The 16,410-nt window shown below is 42.9% G+C and overlaps 1 long non-coding RNA gene across 3 annotated transcripts; it reads right to left on the reverse strand.

The window, feature by feature from the left end:
- Positions 1-1,802: 1,802 nt before the first annotated feature.
- LOC114030255 lies at positions 1,803-16,165 on the reverse strand. Of its 3 annotated transcripts, none has more exons than XR_003567580.1 (5): positions 16,061-16,163; positions 14,778-14,848; positions 13,698-13,868; positions 7,660-7,758; positions 1,803-2,606 (listed from the first exon to the last, which is right to left on the reverse strand). It is a non-coding gene; the product is annotated as an uncharacterized LOC114030255 (long non-coding RNA). The 3 variants fall into 3 exon arrangements; XR_003567584.1 differs by having other exon boundaries at positions 14,778-14,844; positions 16,061-16,159; XR_003567583.1 differs by lacking the exon at positions 14,778-14,848 and having other exon boundaries at positions 16,061-16,165.
- Positions 16,166-16,410: the final 245 nt, after the last annotated feature.

The raw sequence follows: 16,410 nt of genomic DNA on the forward strand, positions 1-16,410 counted from the left end.
TCAAAATTCCTTTCCGCGTTCTCACCCTCATCCCAAGTCACCTTCCGAGGTCCTGTCCCTCCTCCGTCCTCCCTTTCCACTCTGCCTATGTTCTTTTATTGATAACAAACTCCCTCCTCATCCCCATCTCTTCCTTTCATATTGCTTCTGTCTTCTGGTGCTCACAGAAGCCTAGCTTTCTCCTGAAGGCATCATGGTACTTGGTGTCTTCTCCAAGCATGACTCCTCTTTCTTTCACCTTCCCTCAAGACGCACACACAGGGCCAGGAGGAGAAGATGTCAACATTTTTGCTCCTCACTGCCCCTTACAGACCTTTCCTCTGCTATGTCTCCCAGAAACCACCTGAATTCACCCCAATCCTTAGTGTTATCATCTATAGGCTTCCTGGTCATCCCCCCACTCCCCTCTGCTTCCTCCCACATTCTTCTCCATGTCAATGCCTCCCTGGTTCCCCTTCTCATGAGGAAGCTCCTCAACCTCCTCGGTTTCCATATGCTTTATCTCCTCCGCTCTACCCACCGGAGGGAAGAATGGTAAGAAGAGCCAGTAGCTCCGCGTAGCTATGTTAGTTCTGAAGAAAAGGGGACTGAACCCCAGCTGGAGGTGAGTCAGGGTAGGGAACTGTGGGACTATAATGATTCTATTCAAATGCTCCCCACCCATCTCATAAGAAAAGGCAGGTCCTGATTCAGCCTTCTCATGCAATGGAGTGGCCATGTGACCTTACTGTCACCTCATCCCCACTTGACTTTGCTTCATACACCAGAATTCCTGGTAATGGTCCAAGTTTAGGCAACAGAAGAAGAAGCTCTGGAATGAATCTGTTAAGTAAGATGTCTCAACCTGCCCTTCTCATAGTCAGATTCCTTCTCTGACACCATCTTGGCTAGTCATTGGTAGTTCTCTTATTATCTAGAAAATAAAGACATTAAGCTAATCTGGTTTTGGGAGGAGATAGGGTTAAGCTCCTTTTCATGTCTAGTCTTCCCCAATTAAAATGTAAGCTTCTTAAGAACAGTGACTATCTTTATTTTTGCTTGTATTCATATTTCCACTAAGCATAGTGCCTGGCACATACTAAATATTCACAGACCATCTCTATGGACCCCAGGTTAAGAATCCCTAATTTAGACCCTTCTCCCACTCTCTGGTGTTAGAGGTAAGGGAATTGAGGTCCAGAGAGAAGGGACTTGCCTATGCAGGTAATAAGTAGCAGAGACAGGATTTGAACTGCCAATCCTCTGACTCCCAATGTTGGGAAGATTCTGCAATATTGCACTGTCCCCTTCACAGCTTCCTAGCATAAAAGAAGCATCAAGGTGTGGAAGGAATTCTAGGCTCATAGGATCCTAGATTGAGCAGGAAGGGACCTTAGAGCAGATTAAGCCTAACCTCCCCATTTTCCAGAGGAGGAAACTGAGGCCCAGAGAGAGGAAGGGACTTGTTGGTGGCTGTGCTGGCAGTAAATGGCAGAGCTAAGGCTGGCATTTAGGTTTCTTGACTCTAAATACAGCCTTCCTTCCATTATTCCTCACAGCGAGGTCACAGAGGATGGGTTTCCCCAGTATCAAGCAAACGTAAGTGGGGCCTGTAACAATGACCGCACTCAGGACAGACGGGGCATGCACATATTGGAGAGAGAATTAAATTGGCTTCCACCAAAGGATAATGAGGTGGTTTTAGTTTGGGAGAGCAGAGAGTTTTTTTTAAAATTTTTTTAATGTAAAATATGATCTAATATACTCAAGAGCCTACAGGTATTTGGTTCTTATAAAAACAATAACGAATTATTTGAATAATAGCAGCCTTCACTTAAAAATGTTTATTGAGGATCTATTGTGTTAGGCAGTGGGGAAGATATAGAGATTAGCTGAAACATAGTTCTTGCCCTCAAAGAGCTTCCAGTCTAATAGCTCATAATGGCTTGACACGGTTTGCTAAGCATTTCACCTCTATGATCTCATTTGAGGGATACTCAATGGTGGTAAATCCTGAAACACCCCAATCAGAGAAGATTCAAAATCGCAAGTAAGCCAGGGGACAATGGAAAGGGCTGATGAGACTAAACACAGGCCACAACAAGCTTTCCAGGTGAATTAGCCTGTAAGAAATGGCTCCAAAGATATCATGACAGACATACGTGCCTGGAAAAGAAGGGTAACATTTACAGTGAGAGCATGTTATACAGTGCTTTATATACTCATATATGCTTATATATTGGCATTCTGAGGTTAGTGAGAACCAGAGGAAGGCCTCCAGAACACTCACTGGCTTCTTCAGGAAAGATTTATGGGGAGACATGGATGTGGATTTCTTATTGCCAGATGGGGAGTGCTACATGGACAGGGTCTTTGGGGAGGGTCAGAACTTTATCTCAATATATCACAGTCCAATCCGGAAGGTCCCAGTGAAACTACTACTAATGCCATTGCTACCACTGGAATACTGGCTCCCAGCTTGTGTCCTTCCCCTATCTTTCCAAAATTGCACAAGTTGGTAACACAGCAGCCTGTATAATAACTTTGGGATTGTCTTCCTCTAAGTTCTTGACCGAATGGACAGGTTTCCGAACAATACTTGAGTATAGACGATGCTTGATCATCCACTTGGCCATAAAAGGGAAAAGAAAAAAAATTAAAATCATACTTAGAATTCAGCAGTTTTAATACATCTTTCTGCATATATAAAGCAATTTCTAGACCCCCTTTATTGCCTTTAGGATCAAATACAAAATCCTCTCTTTGACTTTTTAAAGCCAGCCTTTTCACAATGTGGCCCCCTCCTACCTTTCCAGTCTTCTTACACTATATTCTCCAATGTATACTCTGTTGCTGCTCCTACTCAATTCACAGAATATTTCTCTTTATTTCATGCCTGGAATATTCTCCCTCCTTGGCTCTCCCCCTACTCCCTGCCTTGCCTGGTTTCCTTCATGACTTAGATCAGATTCTACCTTATGTTTGTTTGTTTGTTTTTTTGGCAAGGAAATTGGGGTTAAGTGACTTGCCCAGGGTCACACAGCTAGTAAGTGTCAAGTGTCTGGTCTGAGACTGGATTTGAACTCAGGTCCTCCTGACTCCAAGGCCAGTGCTTTATCCACTGCACCACCTACCTGCCCCTCAGATTCTACCTTATGCAAGAGGCCTTCTCCAGTCTCTCTCTAAGCTAGTGCCTTCTTTCAGATATCACCTCCAATTTATCTTGTCTACACTGGTCATTCGCATGTTGTTTCCCCCATTAAAATGCAAAATCCATGAGGACAAGAACTCTGTTTTTGTATTTCTTCAAACCCCCAATAATTGACAAGTTTCTAATGTAAGAAGAGACTGCCCACTACAGTAAACATTGATAAAATTTGAGAACACCTGAGCTGGGAGAGATTTGATAACTTAGCATTTTAGAACATATAATGCAAAATGTCAGAGCTAGAAGAACCATAAGACATAAGACTCTAAGAATGAAATGAGATCTTAGAACAGAGAAGGTTTGGCCTGGAGGAGACCTTAGAGTTGAAAAGGACCTCAGACAAAGAACGACAGAGATGCTGAAACTTTAGAACATAGCACACAATTTTTCAGGGCTGGGAGAGTCTTTAGAAGATATAATACCAGAATTTTAAAGGGATTTAAAATATAAAGCATCAGAGATAGAAGGGTACCGTGTGTGTGTGTCTGTGTGTATCTTTGATTTCACTGATGTGAGAAAACTTACAGCATGGAAATTCTCTATATTGATACTAGTCAGCAACTTACTTATAACAGCTAGCTTATATAACTGCCTTGGGGCACTTATAAATTATGTGACTTGCCTTGTGGTCATGAATCTAGCATGTGTCAGAGACAGGAATTTGATTTACGGCTTCCTGACTCCATAGCTGGCCTTCTCTCAGGCCTGTTTCTCCATCATCCCTATTTATTTTCTGCTCTTATCCAGGTTTCCTTTGCGCATTTAGAAAGAGATAGCCTAACGGTCTCTCTGTCAGTTTATTATTGTTGTTATCCTTGGTTGTTATGTGTTTATTCTTGTATTTCTATTGTCTGGAGTGTTCGAGAAGCAAATAATTTCTGTGTCTGGTTTTCTTCCATTGAAGTTTGATGATTCAGAACTGTATCTCTCCAATGGAAGATTATTCCTAGAGAACTAAGTGACTCCTGTATTTTCAAATCATCACTGTTGGTCTAGACTTTTCTTGAAGTTGTTAAAAATGACAGACCAAGAAAAATATTTCCAACTTGGAACGTGCGACTTTTAGGACTAGTCAATGAGTTTCATGGTGAATTAGCCTGAGAGATGGAGGGAGACTCTCATTGAATTTTCCTCCAGGGCACCTGGTATGGATCTTGGGCTCTCAAAGGCCCTGCCAGCATAGTGGCAAGCTCTGCCAGGGCATGCCCATCAGAATGGGCTTTGGATAGAGACTTTAGGTGTCCGTACTGGAGGCCGAGACTAGATGTGGGTACCAGAACATTGGTCACTAGGGGTTTCATTTTGTTCAGTCATAGAAACTCTGGAGATTGTTCATGTTGAATGTTAATGGTGAATGGAGGAGCTGCACCATGGGTCATTGATAGAGCAAAGAAATTGGGAACAGGGAGGGAGGAAGGAGAGACAAGGGAAAAGGAAGGATGAAGACGAAAGGAGAGAAGCTCTCATTTTCTTTTCAGTCCTGTATGACTTGATTATGTTTAGATTGCTATTTTCATCTCATTTTAATTACTCTTTACGGCAACTGGGGCAAGTTTCTGGTCAAGAAATTAACTGGCTCTATGATCTTGGGTCACTCACTTCCCTTACCAATCTGGGTCTTAGCTTTCTTGTCTGTCAAATGAGAGTATCAGACTCAGTAACTAACCACTTCCAATTTAGGAGATAACATGACTAGAGGAGGTCCATGAAAAAGGGACCACATCTTATCTAAGCTTTTTTTTTTTTTCTGTACACAGTATGCTATTAGTAGGTGTTGAATGAGTGAAGTTTGGATCTAGGGTCACCTGTGTGATCTTGGGCAAATTCCTTAGCATCTGTGGGACTCTGTTTCCTAATCTGTAAAATGAGGTTTAAGGTATCCCCTTTATAATCCTGGTAATCTAGGATTCCATGAATTGGTCGCTCCCTGGGAGCTGGTCTTTGCCCAGCTCTCCTGGTTGGAGGCCCTTTCCAAACCTATCCGTTGCCTAAGGGGACAGTTCAGGTAAACAGTGTTTCCCTAACACACACATACACAGGTCAGCCTATCCTTGGTATTCCTTTTCTTCATCTTCACACAGCTCTCATAGACACTTTCCTACAGACACACAAACTCTGAGATATCCATAGATACACACACATGCACTGATTCTTATCCTACCACATTGATGTATGACATAGCATGCTGTCATGTACACAGACACAAATACACACACACACACACAAACACATACAAGCACAAACAGCTAAGAACAGGACCTGTGAAGGACCTGGTTCTGTCATTAATTGACAGTGATATGTGGTTAAACCAAATACATCAGAGAGAAAGGCCCTACAATCACAGATTGTCGGATTTCTAGAATCTTTAGGATTTATGGATTTAGACCCAGGAGTGACCTTCTAGGTCATCTAATCCAAAGTCCTCCTTTTTCAGATGAGGATATTGAGGCCCAGATAAGGGATTGTATTAGATGACCTCTCAGATCTTTTCCAGCTCTAAAAATCTAGGATGCTGTCTTTTTCCATAGAATCATAGAGTTTTCTACCTGGAAGGGACTTTAAGACACAGAATACAGAACGTCTCTTGCTCAAGGTCACACTAGTAGCAGAGGGGACACGGGTAAAATTTGGATCTAAGTCCTTTCATTTACAGACCAGAGATTTTTCTACTGAACCATGGAGACAAGATCACGGAAGGAGAAAGGTGGAGGCAAAAAAGGCAAAAAAGGAGGAGATAGAATGGGGAATTATAAGAGAAGGTTTCTTTTTTTTAATTTTGTGCGGGACCATTGGATGGGATAGAATTATTCTGGTGTTTTTTTTTTTTTTTGAGGTGATGTGAAACACTGTCTAATCCTGTTTTTTATACCCCTGGGTTTTCTCTTGGTAGGTGGAATGGGGAATTAATTAGTGAAGTCATTAATGGGAAATGTAGATAAAACCAAAGATCTACCAAGGGATTTGTGCATTGGCTGAGAGTGAGCATGGAATTGAAGCATGGACCAGTTAGCTATACCCACTGTGCTTAGGTGGATAAATACAAACTAAACTTGGAGATATTATTAAGAAAATGAGAGATGCTATTTTTATTAGGTGTCCAGGAGTTAGGGAAGGGAAGGAATACGTATTTATATAGCATGTACTATGTGCCAGGCTCTATGCTAAGTACTATTTTTGTTTTTACAAATATTACCTCATTTGATCTTTACAGCAACCTTCTAGTAGGTGCTATTATTATACCTATTTCACAGTTGAGGAAACTGAGGCAAACAGGTTAAGGGACTTGCTCAAAGTCACACAGCTAAGGAGTGTCTGAGGCTAGATTTGAACTCAGGTCTTCCAGACTCCAGGTCCAGCACTCTATCCATTGTGTCATCTGTTCCTGGAGTTTTCATGAGGAAGCATGAGGCTCCTTGGCCTAGAGATGATTTTCAAAGATCGATTGGGTCTGGGAAACTTGATCTAAAAATTAGATTAGAAAGCCTAGGCATCACCTAGTCTTGCAGAAGATAGGTTTGGTTTTGTTTTGCTTTGCTTTTGTTTTTGCTAGAAATGAGCATTTCTAAAGGGGCATGAAGAGACCTTTGAAGACAGGTCCTTCTGCTGGGAATCAACACTGGATGAGGCAGGACCTTAATTCAAATCCCAGTTCTTCCATGTACTGCCTGTGTGATCTTTGTGAAATCACCTAACCTCTGTGTCTCAACCGCCTCATCTGTCAGATGAAGAGTTTGGACCAGATGGTCTCTAACCTGTCTCCCTGCTCAGGCGGTTCACGTTCCTAAGCTTCTTCCTAGCCCCAGAATTCTATATTCTGTGTTTTAAGGTCCATTTCAGATATAAAACTCCATGATTCTATGTAAAAAGGCTTAGCATCCTAGATTTAGAGCTGGAAAAGATCTGAGAGGTCATCTAATACAATCTCTTTATTTTGTGTGTGGTTTGTCCTTCATTCTCAAAGATGACCATGACATCAGGGAGTTGATGACATGACTTGCAATTGACTTTGATTTGAGTGAAGGAGACCTGTGCAAAGTCACCAGCTTCACTTTGTCCTCCAGAGCCATCTGGAGTCAGTGGCAAGATATAGATCAGGATGACTGGAGGTATATAGATCAGGATGACTGGAGGTGGCCCAGCCGTTATTTTGTAGGAGAGGACAGTGAAGTTCATAGAGATTATGCAATCTGTCCAAGGCTACATAGGTCATAAGTACTGGACCATGGACCCAGGCCCAAGTCTTTTTGCTCCAGAGTGTCCCTCATTCTTCCCACTGTCCCATTTACTCAATGTCACTATATGTTACGAAGGCCTCCTTATGTGAGGGCTTGGCGATGGCCTAGAATCCGTGAACTCTTTTGTCTGGATAGATGTCCCCAGCACCACACAAAAGCTCTGACATTTGGCAAGGATGGAACAGGGACAAACAAGGAACAACCATCTGGGTGGTAAGGAGATGCTGGGGTTATTACCATTTATCACAATCACGCAGTATTTGTCCGTCAGTTTACATGTTTTTGGGGCTTCACACAGGTAATCATCACTGCACACGTGACATAAGAGAGGAATTACTGTAAGGAAAATACAGAGAGTAAGCCCGCAGCACATTAGGCAGGAAGCTGGACATTTCCATTAACCCAACATCTACTCTCATCCTCCTGCTGGAAACATTAGCCCAGTTTACCCAACTGAACAACTAAGGTATCCACCCCATTGCAGTAACAAAGATAATAAAAGCACTCATTTCTATAATGCTTTACAATTTGTTGTAGAATCTTCCTCACAACAACCCTGAGAAGTAGGGAGTGCATGAGTTGTATAATAAAATGCATGAGTCTCCATTTTACAGATGAGGAAAGTGAAACTGAGGGAGGGGGCCTGATTGGCCTATGGCCACTCTGCCAGCAAACATTAAATCAGGGGCCACATGGTGATATAAGGGGAAAAGCCCTAAATTTGGAGTCATAGAACCAGGATTTAACTTTTGGCAAGTTATTCTCCCTCTCTGGGTATCAGGTTCTTCATTTATATTTTAAAAATTTAAAAAGAGGGAACCAGACTAGGAGATCTCTAATGCCCCTTCTAGTTCTGAATCTAAAATCCTACAACCCTGGTTCTCCTGACTGTTAGACTGGGGCTTTCTCTGCTAAACCTCATACCCCAAAGCATCACTGGTAAACAAGTGAATTGGATTTGGGCAAAATATTGGGATTTGGATGTTGAGGGAGGCAGTGGGATTTCATGGAAAGATAAGGCACCTCCGGTTTAATTCCTAGTTCTACCAGTGACTTATTATATGTTGTTGACCAAGTCACTGCCTCTCTTTGGATCTCAGTTTCCACTTCTGCAAGTTGAAGGAGTTGAGGTTTCTGACCAAGGATGGTGACTTAAAAGTTTCCTACCAAGCCCACCTCTCCCAAGAAACACCTCAAGAATGGTAAAGTCCAGTAACAAAGAAGCAGAAGATCAAGAAACCAGAGAAACACCAGTGAATGCTTCCATCCCAGCTAGGACTGCACCAGGAGATAGGTCCTGATGCCACTGGACTTCCAGACCAGGAGCTATACTGGGGGGGAAATCTGGGAGAATGCATCCTCTTGAAGACCGAAGCAGGAGCGTAGGACCTGGTCCCAGGTCAGGATTGCCAAAAGAGACTGGACCAGACCCCATGCAACAACCTAGGCAGTGACAATGGTAGTAGGATTAGGATGGGCCAGGACCCAGCCCCTCCATCCAGGATTGTGCACATCTGGACTGCAAAGGGGCAAGGAGATGTGACTTGACCAAACCTGTGTTTTAGTCAATTCACTTTGTTCCCTACTATAGTGGGACAGGACCTGGGTCTAGACATCCCATCTAAGGTTGTAGGATGGGGCAGACACTGGAACTGGTACAAAGGGTCAGTATGGGAACTGTGACTTGGAGTTGAAACCTGGACACTACCAAGATCTCAGCTTGCTTTCCCTCCTAGGACTGCAGGATAGAATAAGACAAGATGAGTAGGATTCCTGGCTCAACCACCCTATCCAAGACCATGATCCACATAAGCCTCAGTGTTCCAGATTGAATCTGCTAGAGGAAATTGTAACCAGCCATGTTTGTTAGATGTTTTACTTCATGATGAGAACTGAGAACTCAATAAGATTTCTCATAGCCCTCACCCCCCTTCTTGATCATGTATGGAGGGACCAGAGTGAAAATACACTCATAGTTGCAGACATGAAGATATTGTAAGAAATATCAAAGAGAGAAGCTAGATAGCCTTAGTGGTGAGGTTGAAGAAATGAGGCAACCAAAGAAAATCCCTAATACAATGAAGAAATACTGTGCATTAAGGATTATTACAAGAATTCTGAGATAAAATCCAAGAAAAAAAAACAATTGCGTAATAATTAAAAGAAGAATCCTCTTCACTACCACTCTTCTCTCTCTTTCCTCTCCCTTCACCCTGGATGGATTGGATACAAAAACTGCGAGCCTGGATGGGAGAAATGAAGGAAGAATTGAGGTAAGAGATTATGCCCTAGTTCATGTTCAATTTTTGTAAAGGTGTCATGTACAGCTGACAAAAAGATAACAGTCCTTTTTTTCTTAATCAACAATCTGTAGCGATCTATCACATCTAACTTTTCTAAAATTCTATTTAAGCCCTCAACTTTTTTGTCTTTGAGTTAAATTTATCTAGGTCTGAGAGGTTTACATTGAAATCCCCAAATATAATTTCACTGTCTATTTTGTCCTATTCATGCTTTATTTCCCTTCTGTCTGTATATCTGAGACTATAGATCCAGCTACCATGACTCAGTTGCTTTATAACTCTAGAATTTCACCGGAAATCTTATCACTCTGGTATATCTGTTTGCCATGCTGGTCATATCATATCATTGGTGAGTTCTTTCCAGGGCTTCCACTTGGGGAATGGGCTCAGGCTAACCATGCTTCATTCCTTAGCTCTGCTTTTGGCTCTATAGAATTTGCCACCAAACAGTTTGACAAAAATTAGGCTTAGAATAACATCTCACATCACATGCCATAATAAGCTCCAAATTACCTAGATGTAAAAGGTTACCAAGGGAAATAAAGGACAAATAAGATAAAAATAGACAATTAAATATTGAAATTGAAAAGTTTTTGCTAAAACAAAATCCATGCAGTTGAAATGAGAAGATAAACAATTAAATGGGGAAAAAAATCTTCATAGCAAGTTTCTCTAATAATGGCCTGAGAGCCAAGATGTATATGAGGAGTATATTCAAATTTATAAGAATGAGAGTCATTCTCCATTAGATAAATGATTAAAGGATATGAAGAAGCACTCTTCTCAAGGGTTTCCTCCCTTGAGAACCCAAGTCAAAAACAGTCATATGGAAAAATGCTCCAAATCATTAATAACTGGAGAAATACAAAATGAAAGCAACTTTGATGTTCCACTTCACATGGAATAGACAAAGATGAAATGAAAATTGTTGGGGTGACTGTGGGAAAATAGGCATACCATTGATGGAGCCATGAATTAAAAACAATTTGGAACTGTACCCCTCAAAATCATTAAGATGGATGTATATATATATATGTGTGTGTGTGTGTGTGTGTGTGTGTGTGTATGTATATAGATACGTGTATAGTGATACCACTATTAGATCTATATCAAGAAAGAGGAAAGAAGACACCCATATTTGCAAAGATATTTTAGTAGCTTTTTTTTGTAGCAAAGAACTGGAATCAAAGGAGGTGTCCATCAATTGGTGAATGACTGAATAAATTATGACATGTGGATGTAATGAAATGTAATGGAATCTTGTTGTATTGTAAGAAATGATGAAATGGTATGATTTTGAAGAAACCCTGGGAGATGTTTGGACAAACGTGAAGTGAAGTGAGCAAAGCAAGGAACAACTTTATTCGGGAACAACAACAATATAAGGGCAGTTAGGTGGCGTCGTGGATAGAGCGCTAGACCTGGAATCAGGAAGACTCAAGTTTGTGAGTTCAAATCTGGCCTCAGACACTTAGTAGCTGTGTGACCCTGTGCAAGTCACTTAACCCTGTTTCTTCATCTGTAAAATCAGCTAGAGAAGGAAATGGCAAGCTACTCTAGTATCTTTGCTACAAAAACCCTAAATGGGGTCACCAAGAGCCAGACATGACTGAAATGATTGAACAACAACAATGTAAACAAAAATAACTTTGAAAGACTTAAAAACTTTGGTCAATGTATTAAGCAACCACGAGTTCAGTCTCGTTTCTGAGACATGCTACCTATGTGAAAAGTCAGTTAACATCTTAGTAGCTTGGGACAATTCTCTAAGATCCTCAGCTGCAGAGAAGTGGCCATCTGCATTGTTGGGGGGGGTAGTTTCTGCGCTGGGGATTCTCTACACTGATGAAATCATGCATCTAGTAAGTGTCTGAGGCTGGATATTTTTGAATTGAGGAAGATGAGTCCTCCTGACCCTATCTACTGTGTCACCTAGCTAACCCAGAATCAGGAAGACCTGAGTTCAAATCCATCCTTAGACACTGACTAGTTGTGTCACACAGGGAAAGTCACCCGACCTGTTTGCCTCTCTTCCTGTAACTGTAAAATGGAGATAATAGCATCTACCTCCCAGGATTGTGGTGAGGATCAAAAGAGATGATAATTTGCAAAAATAGCGAGTTGCTTAATCCTGTTTGCCTCAGTTTCCTCATGTGTAAAATGAGCTGGAGAAAGAAATGGCAAACCATTCCAGTATCTTTGCCAAGAAAACCCCAAATGGGATTACAAAGAATCTTCTCCAACTGAAAAACGACTAACGACAAGGATGCCTTCAGTAAATCTACAAAGGATAAGTACACATTCAAGTAATTGTACTCAATTACAAAAAGCACGTATTTCATCCACTTGTGCAATAGGCTGCTAAAATATTAAATATGAAATAATACCAGCAGGGGATAGAGCACCAGTGTTGGGGTCAGGAAGACTGACATCTGAATCCCACCTTAGATACTTAGCAGCGGTATAACCCTTGGCAAGTCACTTACTTTCTGTCTCAGTTTCCTCATCTGTAAAACAGGGATGTCAATAGCACCTACCCCATGGGGATGTTTAGAAAATCAAATCAGAGATGATATATGTTAAGTGCTTTGCAAACCTCAAAATATTATACAAATATTAGCTGTTCTTATTGGAAGGAGAAAGAGAGATGTTATTGAAGAGAAAGAATCCTGGATTCTAGTGAATATTGATTGAAGGGAGTGTGGATGCTTAATCCCATAGACAGGAAAAGAAACAGGGATAAGATAGTTGTTTCCAAGTGTATGAAGAACTTTCATGTGGACACTTAAGATTAAGAGGTGCTCTGTTTGGCTCAAGAGGGCCAAAGAGGAAAGAACTGAGGGCAATGAATAGAAGATACAAAAAGGCCAGTTGAGGCTTGACAACTTGAAAAATATTTCCTAGCAATTTGAGCTAACCCCCACCCCCAACCTCCCACCCATGAACTTCCTTGAGAGGTATTAGGTTCCCCTTCACTAAAGGTCTTTGAGCAATGACCAGATGACCATTTGCCTTGTACACTGTAGTGAGAGGGGTTCTGTTGCATGGATTGATTGGATTGGATAGGATAGTTGCTGAGTTCTTTCCCAACTTAGAAATTCTATGATTCTGAGATGGGCCACCTGGGTTCTAGTCTAGCTTTTTTATGACCCTAATTAATAGTTTAGCCCTTGGAAAATCAGTTCCTTGCTCTGAGAAAAATAAAGGTGTTAGGTGATACTAAGGATCCATGAAATTTAAAGTGAGGATGGATTTTAGATGTCATCTGGTTCAATACTCTTTTTTTTAAAGCAGAGAAGGCTACTCAAGCCCTGAGCTTGATTAATTGAGCAGAGATCATAGATTTAAGGGCTTGAAGGGACTTGGGAGGGCATCTAGTCAAAAAGCTGAGAAACAAACGTTGGGAGTTTGAAAAACTTGCCCAAGAAGATGAAACTGGGCCATAGGCAATTTGCATAACTGTATTTTTGTACATGCTACCTTTGGTCATGCAGGTGGTAAGTAGCAGATCCAAATTCATGGCTCAGAATCCAATGTTTTTTTCAACACACTCCAATGTATCTTATCATTTTCCCCATGAAACATCCTCATTATCCAAATTTCCTATTTCCGCTGAGGATGCCATAATCCTGGCAGTCACTCAGGCTCACAGCCTCAAAGAATTCCTGAATATTTTGTCTCCTCTCCCTCACCTTCACCCTCTGTGGCCAATCAGTGGTCAAGTACCATCCATTCTCCTTCCACGGAAGAATTGTGAGGAAAGAGCTCTTCCAATGGCAGGCTGCTATAGAAAGGGGTGCTATTATTACCTAGAAAATACGAACCACTTGGGGTCTTCCACAGTTTGGCAATTTGGAGGGTCTGAGCTCCCGACATCCCCCAAGGTGACACCTGGTGAGTTCCTCCTTCCTGTTTTCCCTATGACACCAGTCCATTCCTTCAAAGTTCAAAACCACCCCCCCTTGACCTGACCTTGAGTTGTTGTAATTTCAGTTGTCGTCATATTAACAGGCCTAGATTCATTATAGGAAGTTGTGGTTGTTCTGTTCATGGCTGCATGTGAAGAGGTATCATTATCACAATAAGATAGGACAACAAACATTACGATACTCAGGAGAGCCTTCATTTTTCCTGTAGTTCAACCTGGGAGGGGAGAGAGAAAGAAAGAAAGAAAGAAAAAGAGAGAGAAAAAAAGAGACAGAGAGACACAAAGAGAGACAGAGAAAGGGGGGGGAGAGGGGGAGAGGGGGAGAGGGAGGGAGAGAGAGAGAGAGAGAGAGAGAGAGAAAGGAAGGAAGAAGGGAGGGAGGAAGGGAGGGGAAAAAAGGATGGAAGGGAGGAATGAAATAAGGGAGGGAGGAAGAAAGAAAGATTATTATTAAACACTTATTATGTATAAGTTAAATGCTGGGCATAGAAATAGAAATATTGAGATAGTCTGCTCCTATGGGAAGATGAAACCTAAGGGTACAGTGTCAGGAAGGACCCAGTGGTCCTTAGGTTCCATCAGAAAGTCAGGTGGCAGTGCCAGTGTCTGGAGGGTATAGAGGTGTCAAAGATGGGCTGGGCCGGTAGGCTTCCCTCTCACCAGAGAGAACAGAGCTGATGACTCACGCCTCCTCTGAGTGGCAGGGGCAGTTCACCAGCCTGCGTGGGCCCTGGCCAGCCCAGGTGTGGAGAAGGAAGACAGAGGGGAGGGTGCTGCTACCTGGGTCTTCCTGCTACCTGGCTGGTGAGGTGGGTTCTGGAGGCAGTGAGGGAAAGGCAAAGGGGTTGTCGGCTTTTTTTAGAACCGAAGTCACTCCTACTGTCATTTCTAAAAGCAGGGTGTGTTCATAAAATGGGATTGTGGGACTGAAAATTGCTAGGGTCCAAAGGGATCTCAGAACATAGCGGGACATAAACTACAGAGAGGGGCGGAGTCATGGAAACAGTGCTGAAGTCAGGAGAGAGCTGGGTTTGAACTCTGCCTCTGACACCCATTGGCAAGTCATCAAACTTCTTTGTACCTCAGTTTCCTCGTCTGTACAGAGGGAATGAGAGGCAGCATACCTTAGCGGATCATCGACTGGCCTGGGAGTCAGGAGAAATTGGATTCCAGTCTCATTTCTGAGACATACTACCTATGTGAAAAGTCAATTAATGTCTTAGTAGCTCAGGCCAACAAAAAGAGTTAAAAGACAGTCCCTGTCCTCAAGGAGCTTACAGTCTAATGAGGCAGACACATATAAACAAATATCTACAAAAAAGCTATATACAAGGCAGGTAAGAAGTAAATAAGAGAGGGAAGGCACCTTTGAACATAGAATACAGAATGTCAGAGCTGGGAAGGACCTTAGAATATAAGACAGAGGACGTACCATCATTCTTAACAGAGAAAGAAACTGAGGCCTAGAGAGGGGAAGCAATATCAGTAGGGTGACATGATTAACAAGGGGCAAAGACAGGATCCAAGCCCAGTCGGTCTCAGACCAAGTCATCCAGGGCTGTTTCTTTTATAGGGATGGAAGTAGGGGCAGGGATTATTATTATTATTAATCCTCTTTTACAGATGAGGAAACTGAGCCCCCAGGCTATTGCATGGTAGACACAATAAGCCATTGGAGAAATTGAGTTGGTCACGGCCCTACCAGGAGTCAGGGATGATCGAGGACAAGAAGTCCCTTTGACCACCCAAGGTGGGAGCTCCTTTGACCAGACCAAATTCTGAGCCCTTCCTAGTTATCTATGAGATGCAGTTCTTGAGGAGGGGTACGGGACTGGAAGGGGTGGGGGGGGGGAAGAGGCAGCAACAGTCCCAGTTCCTCTGCCCTCTAAGGTGTGCCAAAGCAGGGGTATTAAATAAGTGTTTAACAACTGGTTCTCAGAAAATTAATGTAGCCACGACACATTATTAAATTTAATCTGCATTATGAAGATATTCTCTGACACTTCCTTAAGTCTAGGCAATTAAACAAAACAATAGAGTCCTGATTTGTGGTATTTTCTGATTTGCAAGGTTTAAATGATCCCACTAAAAATTTAACAATCAGCTCTTGACAGTCAGGGCTGCCTCCAGCACATTCACATATGGAGGACAGAAAGGAAGGTGATGAAGAAAAGTGGGCCTCAGGGGCTGAGAGAAATGGGGCTTTAGGTAGAGGTCCACATCTCCTGCCTCCTACTTTAGCTGTGTGACCCTGGGCAAGTCCCTTCCCTTCTCCGGGCCTCAGTTTCCTCCTCTGTAAAATGAGGCAGTTGGACTAGGGCCTCTAACAGGATTCCCGGCTCTAACCCTCAGGGCCCGGGGGAGATCTTGGCCTTCCCCTCCCCCTCCATAGACGGTCCAACCATACCTGGGCTCCGCGCTCTGCTCAATCCCGCGGCGCCCTGGATCTCAGTGCGGCTCCCTGGGCTCCTCCTGGACGGCTCGGCTTCCTGCAGCCACAAGAGGCACCGGCCCTGGTTACCCCCTCCCCCCCAGCCCAGCGTGAGCACGTGGAAAGCTAGAGGAAGTCCGCCGGAAGGGCCTTCCCGGGATAGACTCGGGGTGGGGGTGGGGCTGAGGCCGGGGGCCCCAGAGCAGAGGATGCATGGGGACCCTGGAGCAGAGAGTGTCGGCGCTATGACCTGTCACAGCATGTGGGCTACAGACAGGGTAGGAGGGCACCTGGAACAGGGTCATAGAATTTAGAATACAAGCTTT

The sequence above is a fragment of the Vombatus ursinus genome, unplaced genomic scaffold, assembly GCF_900497805.2.
Source record: "Vombatus ursinus unplaced genomic scaffold, bare-nosed wombat genome assembly UNPS02005236.1, whole genome shotgun sequence".
Classification (NCBI taxonomy): domain Eukaryota; kingdom Metazoa; phylum Chordata; class Mammalia; order Diprotodontia; family Vombatidae; genus Vombatus; species Vombatus ursinus.